General features: G+C 45.5%; 1 protein-coding gene across 5 annotated transcripts in view; it reads left to right on the top strand.

Moving 5' to 3' along the window:
• The window catches only part of SPIRE1 (spire type actin nucleation factor 1), a 172241-nt gene that overhangs the window by 134781 nt on the left and 19051 nt on the right, over window positions 1-18409 (top strand). The gene's annotated exons all lie outside the window — the stretch shown is intronic.

Here is an 18409-nt window from a genome sequence, read left to right as displayed (position 1 = left end):
TGGAAGGTAATGTAAGAGGGAACGTAGTTGTAGATTAGAAGGAGATATCGGGAATCAGCAATTCAACTATACGTAAAGTAATACTAGGTATGTTCCTTGACACTAAGTCCTTATTCTTAACCATTTTTCTCACCCATTACATTGGGTGACACAGACCATGGGTATAGCTTAGGCTACCAATAGGAGGAGACACTATGCAAATAAGAAAAAACAGCTCCTCCTCCACTTGCTATACCCCCATGCTCCAACAGGGGGACTTCAGTTTTAGCTTAGTGTCGGATAAGGAGGTGACACTCCTGCAGGGTTGTCCCTGTAGTTTTTTCTTCTCCGGTTTGTTTTTTTTCTAAACAGAGGACGCAGGGTCGCATGGTGCATCCCTGGTCTCTCAACGGAGCGAGCGCCGGGGTCGAATGACCGTCCCAGGCTACCTCCCTTTCCCCCCAGAAGATAAGTGTAACCGGGCTCGACCTGCAGCTCCGGGGTCACCAAGTCCTGCCCTCTATCCAGTGCATTGCCACTCCTTGTGCCAGATGACTGAAGAGGTGACCCCCTGCTGGTCCGGAACAGAGGGAGGGTGAAGACTGCAGGACTCAGATAAGTACAACTGCTCTCCTGGAAACTCCTCCTCCTCCCGTGCTCACACTGTGACACTGTTCTTTTGGGCTTACCTGTGGATCTGGGAGGGCCTGCTGGGTGAGAGGGAGGAGGGATTCCTTCTTGGGGCAGTAGCTATTCGCAGCGCCATGCTGCTGCGACATTTCCGTTTAGTTTCTGAGAGCTCGTTAACCCCTGCACGGCGGGCGCCATTTTAGGAGTCGGGATCTACCTTTTTTTCATGTTTTCCCCCGCGCGCGATCTGTGATGCGACTGGGGGGGCGGAGCCTATCGCGTCAGCTCCAGCGCTTCCGCTTTGTCTCAGCGCTTCTCCACGCTTGGCTGCTACTCCAGCTCCTCACAGGTCACGGTAGGACAGATAGTGTTCCGCAAAACTGTAGGAGACCCTGGCTCCGGGATTGCCGACGTCCTGCCAATACCTGGGGCCCCCCAAAAATCTAAAGTGACACCTCAGGTCCCACTGGGATCCTGTAAGGTCTGCTGCTTGCCACTATCGGTTACAGGCTCCTGTGACTCTTGCCTTGCCTCGGGACAGGATCATCCTCCTCCGCCCCTTCGGAGCCCTCCTGGGCCTCTGCCATAGCTAGGGTGGCCACGGACTTGGCCCATCCCTCCTCGGATGACTCTGCTTCTCCCCTTCGCCTGGAGGCGTGTTCAGCCTTTCCCCCCTCGCAGGGACTACAAGTCTGAAGGGTAAAGGTCCGGCTTGGACGAGGACACAGAGCCGGAACCCTCGCCTAAGCTCTCCACCATGGTGGCAGACTACTTCTGCTAGTAGCCAGGAATTCCCCCTTTTCCACTCCAGAAGGGGTGGCGCACCAGAGGCAGTCACATTCCCCATTCTTGGGGAGTTCGCCAAGGTCCTTTCAACGGCTTGGGAGCGCCCTAATCACCGTTTTTCTGCCACAAGGCGCATGGATACTCTGTATCCTTTCCCGGCAGAGGAGTGGTCTTCTCCTCCTAAGGTCGGCCCGCCGGTGGCCAGATTGGCTAAGAATACGGCAATACCAGTCCTGGACGGGTCCTCCCTACAGGACTCCGTTGACAGGCGTTTGGACTCTCTTTCCAAAGCCATCTTTACTCTGGTGGGCACAGGTCTGCGGCCCGCGTTTGCCTCGGCCTTTATAGCCAGGGCGCTTTCGGTGTGGTTGCAGCGCTATCATCAGGACCTCGCGGAGCAGGATGCCTCTGCGGACACTCTGAACTTCGTCCTCTAGATGTCCAAAGCGACAACATTCTTCTGTGAGGCCTCATTGGACGTCAGCGCTCTCTTTGCGAGGGTTTCGGCCCTCTCGGTCACGCAGCGCAGTGAGGTCTGGTTGAAGGTCTGGGACGCCGAAGCTTCCTCCAAGCGCTCCCTCACTAACCTCCCCTTTGCGGGACTCCAGGCTCTTCGGTGCTAAGCTGGACGAGATTATCTCTGATGCTACGGGGGCAAGAGCACACACCTGCCCCAATCTAGATCCAAGCGCGCCTTCAGAGCTCGCCCCTTTGGCTCTAGAAACCAGTCCTTTCGGCGCTTCTCCTCCTCCAGGTCTGCGACAGCCACCTCTTCCGGCGGCTCTCAGGACTCCCGCAAGAAGCCTTCCTTTAAGCTTCAACCTTCCTGGCACCCGCGGGCACAATTCCAGGGGAGTTCTGCCCGCCCCGCGGCTCCCAAGCAGTCCTCCGCCTGAAGGGGGCCGTCCGCTCTCCTTTCTGCAGGTCTGGAGAGCTCACGTTCAAGACACCTGGGCCCTGGAAATTGTAACTTCCCGTTACAAGATTGAATTCGCTTCCATACCTCCGGAACCTTTCTTCCCTTCTCGGGTTCCGGGGGATCCGGCCCGAGCCTCGGCCCTTTTACAAGCGGTCTCTTCCCTTCTGGTATGGGGAGTAGTTGCCCCAGTTCATCTGGAGGAACAGGGTACAGGGTTCTACTCAAATCTCTTTGTTGTGCCAAAGAAGGAGGGATCAGTACGTCCGGTCCTAGACTTGAAGCTCTTAAACAGAATCCCTCCGCTCAGTTATTTCTTCTCTTCTCCCAGGGAAGTTCCTCGCGTCAGTGGACATCCGGGACGCCTATCTGCATGTCCCTATTGCAGAGTCTCACCACAGATTCCTGCGCTTCGCCATTGGCGGCCGTCATTATCAGTTTGTCGTCCTTCCCTTTGGGCTGGCGACAGCCCCGCGGGTATTCACAAAGATCTTGGTGCCGCTCATTGAGCTTCTTCGCACCAGGGGCATATCTCTGTTGCCCTACCTGGATGACATACTGATAAAGGCTCCCTCTCGTCCCCAGGCCTAAGACAGCGTCAGGATCATTGTTCAGACTCTGCAACAGTTCGGCTGGCTGATCAACTTCCCGAAGTCCTCTCTCCAACCTTTCCAGAGGGTGACCTTCCGGGGATGATTCTGGACACCACTGCAGCCTGGGTATTCCTTCCGGATTACAAATTCTCAAGGATACGGGAGTCGGTGTCTCGCCTTCTGCATTCCCCGTGTATCTCCATCAGGGAGTGCATGCAGGTTCTGGGGCTTATGGTGGCCTCCTTCGAGGCTGTCCCCTTTGCCCAGTTTCACACTTTGCCTCTGCAACAGGCGATCCTGTCCTTCTGGGACAGGACATCGAGGGGTTTGGACTCTCAGATCCGCCTACCTCCTCGGGTTCGCATGGAACCCCCGTGGTGGCTGTCCCCTGAGAATCTGGCTTCAGGGAGATCCTTCCTCCCAATCTCTTGGACAGTTGTCACCACCGATGCCCGTCTCCTAGGTTAGGGTGGCATTCTCCGGGCTCGGACGGTTCAGGGGGTGTGGTCAGAGGTGGAAGCCCGCCTTCCGATCAACATACTGGAGCTCAGAGCAATTTTCCTCTCTGTCTCATTGGACCCCCTTCCTAGCGGGTCTCCCGGTAAGGGTCCAGTTAGGGTTGGGCGATATACCGGTATCACTATATACCGCGGTATTAAACCATACCTTTACCAAGTTCTATCAGCTGCACTCTCTGGCGTCTGCTGATGCTGCCCTAGGGTGCAAGGTATTGCAGGCTGTGGTTCCTGTTTAACGGTTGGACGTTTCCCCTTGGAGGTGTTGGTCTCCCACCCCATGGACTGCTCTAGGACGTCCCATGGTCTGTGTCCCCCAATGGAATGTGCGAGAAAAGGAGATTTTTTGTGAAACTCACCTGTAAAATCTTTTTCTCGTCTTTTCCATTGGGGGACACAGCTCCCACCCATTCTTGTCTGTAACAGGAGGGGTTGGTTATATCTATTGGGACCTTATGGTTAATGGCCTGATGGCGGTATTCCTCGGTTCTGTTTGCTTTATTAATAGTTGGTTTTTGGTCTCCTTCTCCTACTGCTTTTGCACGCACTGAGGTCCTCCTGTTGGAGCATGGGGGTATAGCCAGTGGAGGAGGGGCTGTTTTTTCTTTTTTACATAGTGTCTCCTCCTAGTAATACCTCTAAGCTATACCCATGGTCTGTTTCCCACCAATGGAAAGGACGAGAAAAAGATTTTACAGGTGAGTTTCACAAAAAATCTCCTTTTATCCATGAATTAAAGCAAGCTTTCATTGGTGGTAAAGAGGGAGTGTGGAAAGTGTCCCTAAGGAGAATTGCCTTTATATAATCTCTTGGGGGGTTGGGCCCATTTCTCCCTTTTCTATTTGGACCCGTTGTGGGGCATCATCACCTAAAAACCAACATCTCGTTTGATCTAGTAAAGCTGCGTGATTATATAAAAACAGGTTGGGGAGGCCCAATCCATCCCGCTTAACTGGTGTGCGGCCTCGTGACTGGCCATCGGATGGCCGCGCCCACCTCCCTGCCTTCTTTTTGGCGCTGCCGGATGCGTGATTGGCCATCACGGCTCTGACGCTTCATGTGGGTGGGGCGAGGTGTGCGGCCGGCTAACCGGCTTCATCACTTCGCCCGCCCCTAACTTTCCTCCTCCCATATCCCTGCTTACAATGGGGCGTTCCTAGATTAACTAAACATGTGACACAGGTGTGTAAGGTCCTTTATAAGAAGCGCATTTACAAGGAGAGCCTCACCCCCAGAGGAAGGCATCCGCCGAAACGCGCGTCAGGGTTACGTGGCTCTCCTGAGGTGTATATTCCCATATCATGGGTAAGTAGATATGTAATGCTCTTGTGGATTTTGGGGGATGTGTTTACTGGCTCTGGTGCTTAGCTATACCCACTTGGGTTATCCATAGGTGGATGTTGCCGTGCACCTGAGCCATATTTTTACGTATATGGAGTTTTAAGTTGTCACCACAGTTTTGATCGTGAAATTGGACCATTGATGTGGTGACTCCTTACACACTTGCACTTAAATTTTTCTCTTGGCTGTTATATGGTTCCATATATTTATTGGAACCATTACACATCCATATGTTGCGGTGTAGTCTGTAACCATTTACTGATGTAGTGTTTTATCATCTGCACTTGCACTTTAGTACTTTCAAATGTTTTTTTGCCCCTATATACTGAGTAATTGTGGTTGCATTATTTAGTGAGGTATTGTACTCTTTTTCTGCCTCCATTGTTGTACTCCATCCCTCCCCCTTTATCTGTTGTCTCACGTTCTCGTCTATATGTTTATTTAATAAAGGATTTATTTTTGATGATATACCCGTCCAATCTCAGTTCATTCTCGTTTGGTGTATCTATGTACACTGAGTGGGTTTTTACTTACTTTTTCCGGGTCTATTTAACATAGTATATTCAATTACAGTTTATGTGTATGTCTATGTTTTGTGTAACCTACTTGTAATAATTAACTGGTTTATATAAGGTAGAGGCCGCCACTCTAGGTTTTTTGTGGTTCCATATAAAGGTATTTAAAGCCACTTGTAGTTCCGTAATGTATCTCTTAGGAAGCATTATAGGGAGGTTCCTAAAGTAATATAGTATTTTAGGCAGGAGCATAATTTTGGCTGTCGCAATCCTGCCCACCCATGAGAAATCTACTTTGGAGTACGTGGCTATATCATCCTTAATCATTTTAAATAAGGGGACATAAATATTTGCAAAGAGATCCTTGGAGGGGAAGGTAAGTGTTATGCTCAAATAAGGTAGACCCTCTTTTGTCCATTTAAATGGGTATCAGGAAGTCAGTCGGGAGACATCCAGAGGTGGAAGACCCATATTTAAAATAAGGGACTTGTTGCCATTACGTTTGTAGTATGAGATAGCACCAAATTCTGACAGGAGATTCATGACTGCCGGCAAAGAGCTCAGAGGGTTAGTTAGCGCCACAATAACATCATCAGCGAATAATCCTATTTGAGACGGATCCGCTCATATAATGCAGACGGTGGATCCGTTCAGAACAGATCCGTCTGCATTATATTGTTAAAAAATTTCTAAGTGTCAAAGTAGCCTCAGACGGATCCGTCCAGACTTTACATTGAAAGTCAATGGGGGACGGATCCGTTTGAAAATTGAGCCATAGTGTGTAAAATTCAAACAGATCCATCCCCATTGACTTACATTGTAAGTCTGGACGGATCCGCCTGCCTCCGCATGGCCAGGCAGACACCCGAACGCTGCAAGCAGCGTTCAGGTGTCCGCCTGCTGAGCGGGGCGGAGGCTGAACGCCGCCAGACTGATGCATTCTGAGCGGATCCATATCCACTCAGAATGCATTAGGGCTGGACGGATGCGTTCGGGGCCGCTTGTGAGCCCCATCAAACGGAGCTCACAAGCGGACACCCGAACGCTAGTGTGAAAGTAGCCTAATCAGGGTTAATATTAAAGGGGAGAGAGGGCACCCCTGCCTGGTTCCATTTGTAATAGGGAAAGACTCAGAGAGAGGTCCAGAGGCTAGTACTTTTGCTGTGGGTGTAGAGTACAATGCCAATATAGCTTGTTGTGCCAAACCTATAATTCCCAAATTTAGTCAAAACTGCTTCCAGGAAACCCCAGTGTATCCTGTTGAACGCCTTCTCTGCATCCAAAGAGAGGAGCAGAGAAGGCGTCCGACACGCCTCCACCCTCCCCACCAGATCCAAGAATCTCCTCGTTCTGTCCACTGATTGTCTGCCCCGGACAAATCCCACTTGATCCCTATGAATCGGTGTAGGAAGGACATCTGTCAGTCTAGTAGCTAAGATCTTTGCATACAGTTTTAAATCTGTGTTTAACAGTGAAATTGGGCGAAAGTTTTCAGGTTTATCCGGTGTTTTCCCCGGTTTTGGTAGGGTTACTATTGTAGCTGATAACATTTCACTCTGTATCTGCTCTGAGTTACAGACGTAATTAAACATTCTGTGGAGGAATGGTGTCAGTATAGTGGAGAACTGTTTGTAATAATCATTGGACAGGCCATAAGGGCCAGGAGTTCTATTGGGTTTCAATGATCTAATTGCCGCAGAGACCTCTTTGAGGGAGATTTCTGCTGATAGGGTTTCTAACTGGACCGCTTTTAGTTTTGGTAAATGTACCGATTCAAGAAAACCGCTCTATGTCCCCCTGTACAGGTTGTGGAGTTGTATTATCCCATTTTAGGTTGTATAAGTTAGAGTAAAATCTAGCTATAGCATCTTCTATATCTTTTGCATTAAAGATTTTGTTTCCCTGAGTCATGTAGGAAAGATATCTTTGACTTGGTCTGTAAAACTTTCAGTCTAGAGGCCAAGAGAGAGGTGGCTTTATTGTCATGGCCATAGTACTTAGCTTTTAGTATCCTCAATGCTAACTCATATTTGTGAAGAAGGTGTAGTCTATGGTGTAATTCTTTGAGCTCTTGTTCTCTCCCTGAATCATAGGATTGCTTATTCAGTCGACTAAGTTCAATAATGGATGTAGTGAGTTGCAGATATTGAGCTTCCCTATCTTTTTTTCTTTCAAAGCCATACTAATATAGTGCCCCCTTATAAATACCTTATGGGCACACCAGATTGAGGCAATACTTGTTTCTCCATTATCATTAAAAGTAAAAAAAACTTTGTAAGAGCTTTTTGCGATTGGGGTAGATATTTGGGGGAGTGCAATATCCTGCCGTTAATCCTCCAAGGGACTCTTGGGGGGGGGTTGTATTGTACGGAAATCAGCACCTGAAACAGGCGCATGATCCGACCATTCTTTATGGCCAGTTGAACAAGAGGAAATCTTTTGAAAAGTGTTTTGGTCTGTCAGGAAAAGGTCAATCCTAGAATATGTTTTATGGGCAGATGAGAAGAAACTGTAGTCACGTTCTGTGTGGTGTTGTAGTCTCCACACATCCAATAGACCTTCTTTTTGGGTGAGTTGGTATAGCTTGGATGGGGTAGGGGTTTTAGCGTTAGCTGAGGAATCCTTGAGGTCTCCCATGTACAAAAGTGAACCTTTCCTGACAGACCTCACCAGTGCAAAAATCTTCTTAAAACATTTAAGCTGTTTCTTATTTGGAGCATATATGGCCACTAGAGTAAACAGTATATTATTATGGTCGCAAATGAGAATCACATATCTGCCCCCCTCGTCTATATGGGATTCTATTAATTTAAAGGCAACTGTATCTCTGATTGCAATGGTAACTCCTCTTTTTTTCGCATTCATAGATGTCGATATAATAACAGGGAAGCGCTTGTGTTTAAGTCTGTGAAGATCGCCTTAAAGCAGATGCGTTTCCTGTATACTTATAATATCCGAGTTTCTTTTAATAGCATCCAGCCATAATTGGCTTCTTTTAAATGGGCTGTTTAGTCCTTTTGCATTAATTGATGTGATTTTAAGTACCATTATATTTGAACAGATGAACTGCTAGCGGTTGATCTTCACATACCCAGACTACACGCGCCTCACACCTTTTCCTGCTCTCAATGTATTTAAGCAATGATGAGGTAATTTCTCTAGCACAAAAGACATAAACAGTAAACGCCGTAAAATGGTTCCCACATTTCGGAACCTACAACGCCCGTATCTGATGATAAACGGCATTGCTAAAAGTGGATAAGACAAGGAAATCCCAGTATCGGACGTTCAGGCCTCAGACAATTAAATTTCACTGCTACAAAGAAGGGAGAGAAGGACACGTTTGCTCACAGATCCTTCAGTCATTAGGAGATCTCCGCCGACGAACCGTGGTCCACTCTTCCTCCAGATGCGGGGGTAAGGTGTGTTTAGGTGTTAACATGGAATCAGAAGATGAGGGCAAGTTCCATGAAGATATAAGCTGCATGGCATCTGCTGGGCTGGATGCTACCACTTTACCCCCTTCTCTTGAGATCAGCAGCTTAGCCGGGAAACTCCACCTATACGGGATTTTGTGGGATTATAGGATCTTCGTAGCTTCCTTAAACTCCCCCATGTTTAGCAAGGGTGGCCGCTGAAAGGTCGGTTTAGAGGGATATAGAACGGAACCTGTCCGGTACCTCTGGATTGTTCCTGGCGGCAGCCATTAGATTTTCCTTAGTGTGATAGAAAGTGATTCGCACGAGCACGTCTCTAGGCGCTTCCGCTTGCAAACCTTTAGGCTTTGGTAATTGATGAGCTCTATCAATAAAACGTTCTGTTTGAGAGGCATTGGGCAACAGGTTGAGGGGCGTTGGGCAACAGGATTGTAAAGAAGTCAATCAGGTATTCATGAAGTTGATCTGGTTTTACCATTTCCGGAATTCCTCTAAATCGGATATTCTTGCAGCGGCAACGATCTTCCAAATCAATCACTTTTGCACTGAAGTGCCACTAGTTCTTCATCTTTATCATTTGTAGTGTCTCCTAGATCGTTATGTGCTTTTGCAAATTCAGACATTTTGTTTTTAAGTGGGACGTGCGCCTTCCAATTTCCACCATTTCGTTTTCTAAAGCGGTCATCATGTTGTGAAAATCTGCCTGCAAGGACATTCGCAGGTCTCCCATTAGGTCTTTAAGGAAAGACTCTGTGACTGGTCTGTCGGATCCCATGCTGCTGCCGCCCAGCAGGGTAAGGCTGAGTACATACTGTGTTTGAGCAGTCTCCTTACTGCTGTTCCATCAAAAAAACCTGCCCTTGGGGACTACCAACATTCACATAATGCTGCCCAGGCGGGGTGTCATGACAAATGTGTGGCGCCGCCATATTTCTCCCCATTAAGCTTTATGGTGTGCGCTGCCCTGATGTGGCAGGGGAGGGGACATGGTGAGATATTGCAGGGCCAGCCATTTTGGGTTGCGCTGGCAGCAGGGAAGAACTCTGTCAATTTACCTGAGGCCGCCTTTTTCCTGGTCTTCGTCATCTTTAAGTCTGGCAGGGTGACTATTTCTTTATGTGCAGTGAACTTTAGGTAAGTTCTGTAGGCTTTGTGCCGCTGTCTCAGATCTGAAGCACCGCAGACGAGTTGAAGTGCGTCTCACTCCATGCGCTGCCGGCCATGCCCCCCATGTTCACTCTTATAACCTCCATTGTTGTCACAAGGTGCTCAACCCTGAACACACCTTGTCTGTTTGGCTGTTTAGGTCTGATTGTGTGTGTTCTGCATCATTAGCCTTACATAAACTAAAGTAATAACTACCTTTCAGTTGTGCGTCCTAAGTATAGCGCTTGTGTGTGTATGGGTGTGTCCTCTATCCCAAGTCTAGACAACTGCCGGTGGAGTGCAATGCTCGTGTCTGACTCTGCATTTTCTGTTCTGCTTGCAGTTGCACTCTGCTTTTAAGTTGCATTAAATATCAAAAGCATAAATAGAATATCTGTCTCTGATGTGATTGCGGTATTCAAGACATTCACACTTAGCTATAAGAGATTTCTCTTAATAACCTGAATGGATGCTAGGATTTACTGGTATTTATCAGCAGACTATAATCTGTCAGATTGCCACAAAACGGTTAAAAGACCCGCGCCTAATAGTGTAGTGGGCACAAAAAAAAAACATTGGCGTGCTTTTGCAAACTTACCTTCCATACATTTATTAATCATGTCCTAGGGACAGCGGAAGAAGAATTGCCCTTTTTTTTTTTTTTGTTTCTATTAGCAAGTTGCGAATCTTACTAGGGTGGTAAAAACATTCTGTTGGTTCCCATATACTTTTTTATTTATTTTTACTTTTCTTAAGGATCCACATAAGAAAATAAGAGGCTTCTTGCAATGGAAGATTGCTCTTCAATTCCTTGCAGGACTTTTCTGCCCATTTGAAATAAATGAAGCGCTAGCGATGCTCAAAATAATGCCATATTCAAACAGTCAGTGTTCGGTCAGTGATTTCCATCAGTGATTTTGAGTCAAAACCAGGTGCAGATCTTTCCCTTATACCTAATGTCTGTGGAGGCTACAGTCCTGGTTTGGGCTCACAATCACTGACCAAAACACTGACGTCTGAATGAGGCTACATTCACATGACCGTATGTGTTTTGAGGATCCGCCCCAAAAAATGGATGACGTCCGTCTTTTTTTTTTTTTGTGTGGATCCATTGTAACAATGCCTATCCTTGTCTGCCAAACGGACAACAATAGGACATGTTCTATTTATTTATTTTTTTGCGGGGCTACGGAACGGGCATACAGATGCGGATAGCACACTGTATGCTGTCCGCATTTTTTGTGGACCTATTGAAATATATGGGTCTGCATCCTATCCGCAAAAAACGGAACGGACACGGAAACAAAATACGTTTGTGTAGATATAGCCTAAGTCTTACACCATTAAAGCAAACAAGAGATTAAAACTGATTAGCTTTTGTTTTTTTTATGTTTTTTTCCGACAAACCTGCATATACAGGTCCTTCTAAAAAAATTGCATATTGTGATAAAGTTCATTATTTTCTGTAATGTACTGATAAACATTAGACTTTCATATATTTTAGATTCATTACACACAACTGAAGTAGTTCAAGCCTTTTATTGTTTTAATATTGATGATTTTGGCATACAGCTCATGAAAACCCCAAATTCCTATCTAAAAAAAATTAGCATATTTCATCCGACCAATAAAAGAAAAGTGTTTTTAATTAAAAAAAAGTCAACCTTCAAATAATTATGTTCAGTTCTGCACTCAATACTTGGTCGGGAATCCTTTTGCAGAAATGACTGCTTCAATGCGGCGTGGCATGGAGGCAATCAGCCTGTGGCACTGCTGAGGTGTTATGGAGGCCCAGGATGCTTCGATAGCGGCCTTAAGCTCATCCAGAGTGTTGGGTCTTGCGTCTCTCAACTTTCTCTTCCCAATATCCCACAGATTCTCTATGGGGTTCAGGTCAGGAGAGTTGGCAGGCCAATTGAGCACAGTAATACCATGGTCAGTAAACCATTTACCAGTGGTTTTGGCACTGTGAGCAGGTGCCAGGTCGTGCTGAAAAATGAAATCTTCATCTCCATAAAGCTTTTCAGCAGATGGAAGCATGAAGTGCTCCAAAATCTCCTGATAGCTAGCTGCATTGACCCTGCCCTTGATAAAACACAGTGGACCAACACCAGCAGCTGACATGGCACCCCAGACCATCACTGACTGTGGGTACTTGACACTGGAGTTCAGGCATTTTGGAATTTCCCTCTCCCCAGTCTTCCTCCAGACTCTGGCACCTTGATTTCCGAATGACATGCAAAATTTGGTTTCATCCGAAAAAAGTACTTTGGACCACTGAGCAACAGTCCAGTGCTGCTTCTCTGTAGCCCAGGTCAGGCGCTTCTGCAGCTGTTTCTGGTTCAAAAGTGGCTTGACCTGGGGAATGCAGCACCTGCAGCCCATTTCCTGCACACGCCTGTACACAGTGGCTCTGGATGTTTCTACTCCAGACTCAGTCCACTGCTTCCGCAGGTCCCCCAAGGTCTGGAATCGGTCCTTCTCCACAATCTTCCTCAGGGTCCGGTCACCTCTTCTCGTTGTGCAGCGTTTTCTGCCACATTTTTTCCTTCCCACAGACTTCCCACTGAGGTGCCTTGATACAGCACTCTGGGAAGAGCCTATTCGTTCAGAAATTTCTTTCTGTGTCTTACCCTCTTGCTTGAGGGTGTCAATGATGGCCTTCTGGACAGCAGTCAGGTCGGCAGTCTTACCCATGATTGCGGTTTTGAGTAATGAACCAGGCTGGGAGTTTTTAAAAGCCTCGGGAATCTTTTGCAGGTGTTTAGAGTTAATTAGTTGATTCAGATGATTAGGTTAATAGCTCGTTTAGAGAACCTTTTCATGATATGCTAATTTTGGGTTTTCATGAGCTGTATGCCAAAATCATCAATATTAAAACAATAAAAGGCTTGAACTACTTCAGTTGTGTGTAATGAATCTAAAATATATGAAAGTCTAATGTTTATCAGTACATTACAGAAAATAATGAACTTTATCACAATATGCTAATTTTTTTAGAAGGACCTGTATAGTAAAATCGGCAGAGAAGTGAATTCAGCCACCCTCAAAAGAGGTGTTCCACAGGTCATGGGATGAAGCTCTCAGCTCATTTATTTCTTTTTCTATTTTGGTTTTTATTGCTACTTTCTTTATCATTAAAACAAAGTTAAAAATTAGCTTTGAATCAGGTGATCGTGGAGACCTTACTACCACAACAGCAAGGAAATAACTTCTTTACTCTGCTGAACAAAGAATTGCCGGGTCCCACCTCTGGTCCTCCTATTACATTGGCGTGCTTTTGCAAACTTCTCTTCCATACATTTATTAATCATGTCCTAGGGACAGCTGAAGAAGAATTGTCCTTTTTTTTTGTTTGTTTCTATTCTCAAGTTGTGAATCTTACTAGGGTGGTGAAAACATTCTGCTGGTTCCCATATCTTTTTTTTTTTTTTTTTACTTTTCTTAAGGACTCATGCACACGACCGTTCCGGTTTTTTTTTGCGGTCCGCAAAAAACGGAAGCCGCCCGTGTTGCCTTCTGCAATTTGCGGTACGGAACCGGCGCCGGCAATATAAATGCCTATTCTTGTCCGCAAAGCGCGGACAAGAATAGGACATGTTATATTTTTTTTAGCGGGGCCGCGGAACGGAGCCACGGATGCGGACAGCATACGGAGTGCTGTCCGCATCTTTTGCGGCCCCGTTGAAGTGAATGGGTCCGTATCTGAGCCGCCAAAACGGCGGCTCGGATGCGGACCCAAACAACGGTCGTGTGCTTGAGGCCTAAGGGTGCATTCACATCACCATTTAGCTTTCCATTATTCTGATCCGTCAGAAAAGAGAGAGAGAGAAAAAAACAGGGTCTGTAGCATCAGTTATACATAGGATTGCATAGTATCCGTTTTTTACACGATCCGGTAAAAAAACTGATCCTGTTGCATCAGTTGTCATCCATTTGAGCCATTTCCGCCTGAGATCCTTTTTTTTTTTTTTTAGATGGAAACAAAAGTACTGCATGCTTTTTTTTTATTGTCTAAGGCCCCCTGTACACAAACATGTGCACCCCGTGGTCGTGCAATGTGGGCTGCAATACACGAACACAGTCCATGCGGCAGCCGCAGCCGATCGCAAAAAGATAGGACATGTTCTGTCTTTTTGCTTAACGAAAGTACGGGACGAAAGGCTTCCGTAGGGTTCCGTTCCGTGCTTCCGTTCCGCACCATTCCGCATCTCCGGATTTGTGGACCCATTGAAGTGAATGAGTCTGCATCCGAGTCTGATGGCATTTGTCAGACTGATCAGGATCCTGATCTGTATGACAAATGCATTGAAATGTCGGATCCGTCTCTCCGGTTTCATCCAGAAAAACGGATCCGGCATTTTTATATATATATATATTTTTTTTTTTACATTTTTTGCAGTCTGAGCATGCGCAGAGCGCAATGCCGGATCCGTTTAGCTTGGACACTCAGGGCCGGATCCGGCATTAATGCATTTCAATGGGAAAAAATGACGAATCCGGCATTCCAGCAAGTGTTCCGGAATTTTGGACAGAGATAAAACCACAGCATGCTGCGGTATTATCTCCATCCTGAAAAGTCAAAAAGATTGAACTGAAGACATCCTAAAGCATCCTGAACGGATTGCTCTCCATTCAGTATGCATTAGGATAACACTGATCAGTTATTTTCCGGTATTGAGCCCCTAGGATGGAACTCAATGCCGGAAAAGAATAACGGTAGTGTGAAAGTACTGTAAGGGTCCATTCACACGTCTGCTAAATGGGTTTGCAATTTTGCAGAACAGGTGCGGACCCATTCATTTTCAATGGGGCTGGAATGTGCTGTCCGCATTTGCAGATCCGCACTTCCGTTCCACCAAAATATAGAACATGTCCTATTCTTATCTGCAGTTGCGGACAAGAAAAGGCATTTTCTATGAGAGTGCAGGCCATGTGCGGTCCGCAAAATGCGGAACGCACATTGCCGGTGTCCGTGTTTTTCGGATCCGCAAAACACATACGGACGTGTGAATGGACTCTTAGTGTCCTTTCACACTTGCGTTAGAGGATTCCGGCAGGCAGTTCCGTTGCCGGAGCTGCCTGACGGATCCGGAAATCCGTATGCAAACGGTTAGCATTTGTTTCCGGATCCGTCTGACAAATGCATTGGAATACCGGATCTGTCTCTCCGGTGTCATCCGGAAAAACTGATCCGGTATTTATTTTTTCCCTGAACACTTGGTACCGGATCTGGCATTAATACATTTCAATGGAAATTAATGCCGGCATGTGTTACTGAATTTTGGCCAGAGAAAATACTGCAGCTTGCTGCGGTATTTTCTCCGGCCAAATACCATAAGAGGGACTGAACTGAAGACATTCTGATGCATACTGAACGGAATGCTTTCCAATCAGAATGCATTAGGAAAAATCTGAAGCGTTTTTTCCGGTATTGAGCCCCTGTGACAGAACTCAATACCGGAAAACTTTAACGCTAGCGGGAAAGTACCCTAAAAAAATGGATCTCAGACAGAAATGGCTCAAACTAATGCAACAGGATTTTTTTTTTTTTACAGGATTTAGTTTATTTTTTTCTCTCGGACCCATTCTCTTCTGGGGGCCGCAAAAGATGGTGACTATCTTTGTAATATATGTGCACCAGTAGTCACCTCTACCTGTTCATTGTACAGTTATGCCATCACACAGGTCATTCCAAGTTTACTGCGTGAACATCTCTGCATTGTAACATTGCCATACATCACATCCAGCCATAGCTCAGTGTGTGGGCATTCTCTGCCTTCCACAGTACTCGTGACTCACTAGACTCCTGTAAATACATGTGTACGGAGCCAGAGTGACACACAGGATGCGTTCTCTATGAAATGCTTTCATTTCATCTGCATTTAAATAAATAAAATAAAAAAATTAAATGTTTTATTACCCCCGGCAACAATGCTGTTCTTGTCCTATTTGCTTGAATGTTGTAGACCATGGACAAGGGAAGCGCTGTCTACACCTCTACTGTAGGTACGCCTTCACGAGCAATTTATTATTGCTCCACTGCACTTAAGAAGAGACTATTGGCTCCTTAACTTGATAGGAGTGGTTTCAGCAACTTCAACTCTGAGTTCATAGGTAGATTTGAAAACTGCAACCTAATTCCCCCTCCCCTAGTGACCTTAAAGGGAGTCTGTCACCACAATTTGCCCTTATAGACCACTTACATAGCACTATAGCATAACCATAGATCAGTCAAACGGTACCTTTGTCTTTTTGTTTGGATGTTCACCAGGGGCAGTTTTATTCATATGTAAATGAGGGCTCGCAAGTGCCCAGGGGCGGCATTCGGGCTGGAAGAGCAGCCTGGGCACTTACAGCCCGAACGCCGCCCCTGGGCACTTGCGAGCCCTCATTTACATATGAATACAACTCAGTTTTTGCCCCTGGTCAACATCCAAACAAAAAGACAAAGGTACCGTTTGACTGATCTATAGTTATGCTATAGTGCTATGTAAGTGGTCTATAAGGGCAAATTGTGGTGACAGACTCCCTTTAAGACAAAGGAATGCACATAAGGCTCACATATATGGTTTGCTGCCATCTAGTGGCCGAAAATTTGTACTATAGAATGTTTACTATATATATATATATCTGTAAAGAATAAATCAAGGCAACTGGACCTACTGTAGATTTCTTGAAAACGTTTCACTCGTTCTTCCAACGAGCTTTCGCAACTCCACTCAGAATTGAGAAAGCTTGTTGGAAGAACGAGTGAAACGTTTTCAAGAAATCTACAGTAAGTCCAGTTGCCTTGATCTATTCTTTACAGATATACGATGACCTGGATAAATGAGAACCTTCACAGACATACATTATATATAGAGAAATAAAACACATGGATACACAGAAGTCTGTAATAGCTGTTGACTGTGATAAAATTGCTGTGAAGATCTACATTGTTCATAGTTAAAATAGTTTCTAAATGGCAGAAAATGTGTTGTCCAGTTATATTAATAAGACATACCTCATAAAATGAAAGATGCCATGTCACAAACTACAGGAGCGTTTTCCCTCAACAAAGTGTGGGTCGCCTCGGTGGCTAGATTACCAAAAATGAACTTTACTCCCAGAAACAGAAAACTTTGAATGGGTAGAAATAAACTGAGTCCAACTTAAACTACTAAATGGCATAGTAATAGACTGCATAGAGCGGGGCATTAGCCGCATTAGTCACTGTGTAGTGGGGGCGGTATTGGGTATAGAGGAATCTACAATAAGGATCCAGATAAAGTAGAAGTAGGCCAACAAGTCAGTTTTCAAGGTTAGAGTCCTTGGTTCTCATCCAGTAAGTAAGGAAAATAGTTGTATGGTCCAACTCTGCCGATGCTTTCTGGTAGTTGTGAGATCTCATCTTGCAGTCCTAGTGTCACTAAGGCTTCTTTCACATTAGTGTTTTCCTTTCTGCTATTGAGATCCATCATAGGATCTAAAAACCGGAGGAAAACGCAGAAGTTTGTCCCCATTCGTTGTCAATTGGGACAAAATTGAATTGAACTGGAGTGCACCAGAATTCCGTAAATTCCGTTCTCATTCGTTGCGTTCCCATGACGCACGCAAGCAGCGTTTTTGAGTGCGTCATGGAATACTGATGAAGATGTCAACATGAATATTCAGCTTTAGGCTACTTTCACATCTGCGTTTTTGCTGGATCCGTCATGGGTTCAGCAAAAAACGCATCCGGTATATAATACAACCATCTGCACCCATTATATCCCAAATGAGCAAGATGGATTTGTCACTAAATCCATTCTAAGTCAACAAGTGCCAGATCCGTTTTGTTTCGCTTCCGAAAAAACGGATCCATCACCATTGACTTACATTGTGTTTCATGACCTCATGTTCATTTGAGATATAATAAAACTGGATCCATTCTGAACGGATGCAGATGGTTGTATTATATATCGGATGCATTTTTGCTAATCCCATGACGGATCCAGCAAAAACGCAGATGTGAAAGTAGCCTAAAGCTAAATTTACATCTTGACGTGTTGATAGATATTTGTATATTTTGTCACCTGCCTTCCAAACTTATCATATCATGTGTTATATACAAAATGCGTATTGCCATATTTCTAATCACGAATATAGCTGTAGAAGATTGTCTATAACAAAGTGGAATTGCTGCCTAGACGAGCAGTAACAGTTCAGTTTGTGGAGCAGGCTAGGGGCAATCAATCACAATCATGTCTGCTGACTTGCAGGAGCTTTCAGTAGTATACGGGGTATACTTCAGTAATATATACGAGATGTATAGATTGACATTTCTGTCTATGAAACTCACAAACCTGATGCTTTTTGGCTCTACGATGGAGCTTTTCTTTCAATGTGCCCTAAGACCCCTATTATACTGTATGCTTGAAAGTCGTGCCGTGGCGTGTGTCGGCAGATTAACTGTTCCTCAATGATTACTCTTGCTTAATCAGAAAGATTTCCTTGCCATAAATGCTTGGTTTGCTGGTGTGTGAAATGTGCAACCGGATTATAGATTAACTAAAAGGAGATTAGTGTT

The sequence above is a fragment of the Bufo gargarizans genome, chromosome 5, assembly GCF_014858855.1.
Source record: "Bufo gargarizans isolate SCDJY-AF-19 chromosome 5, ASM1485885v1, whole genome shotgun sequence".
Taxonomy (NCBI): domain Eukaryota; kingdom Metazoa; phylum Chordata; class Amphibia; order Anura; family Bufonidae; genus Bufo; species Bufo gargarizans.
This window is presented reverse-complemented; position numbering and strand designations above follow the sequence as displayed.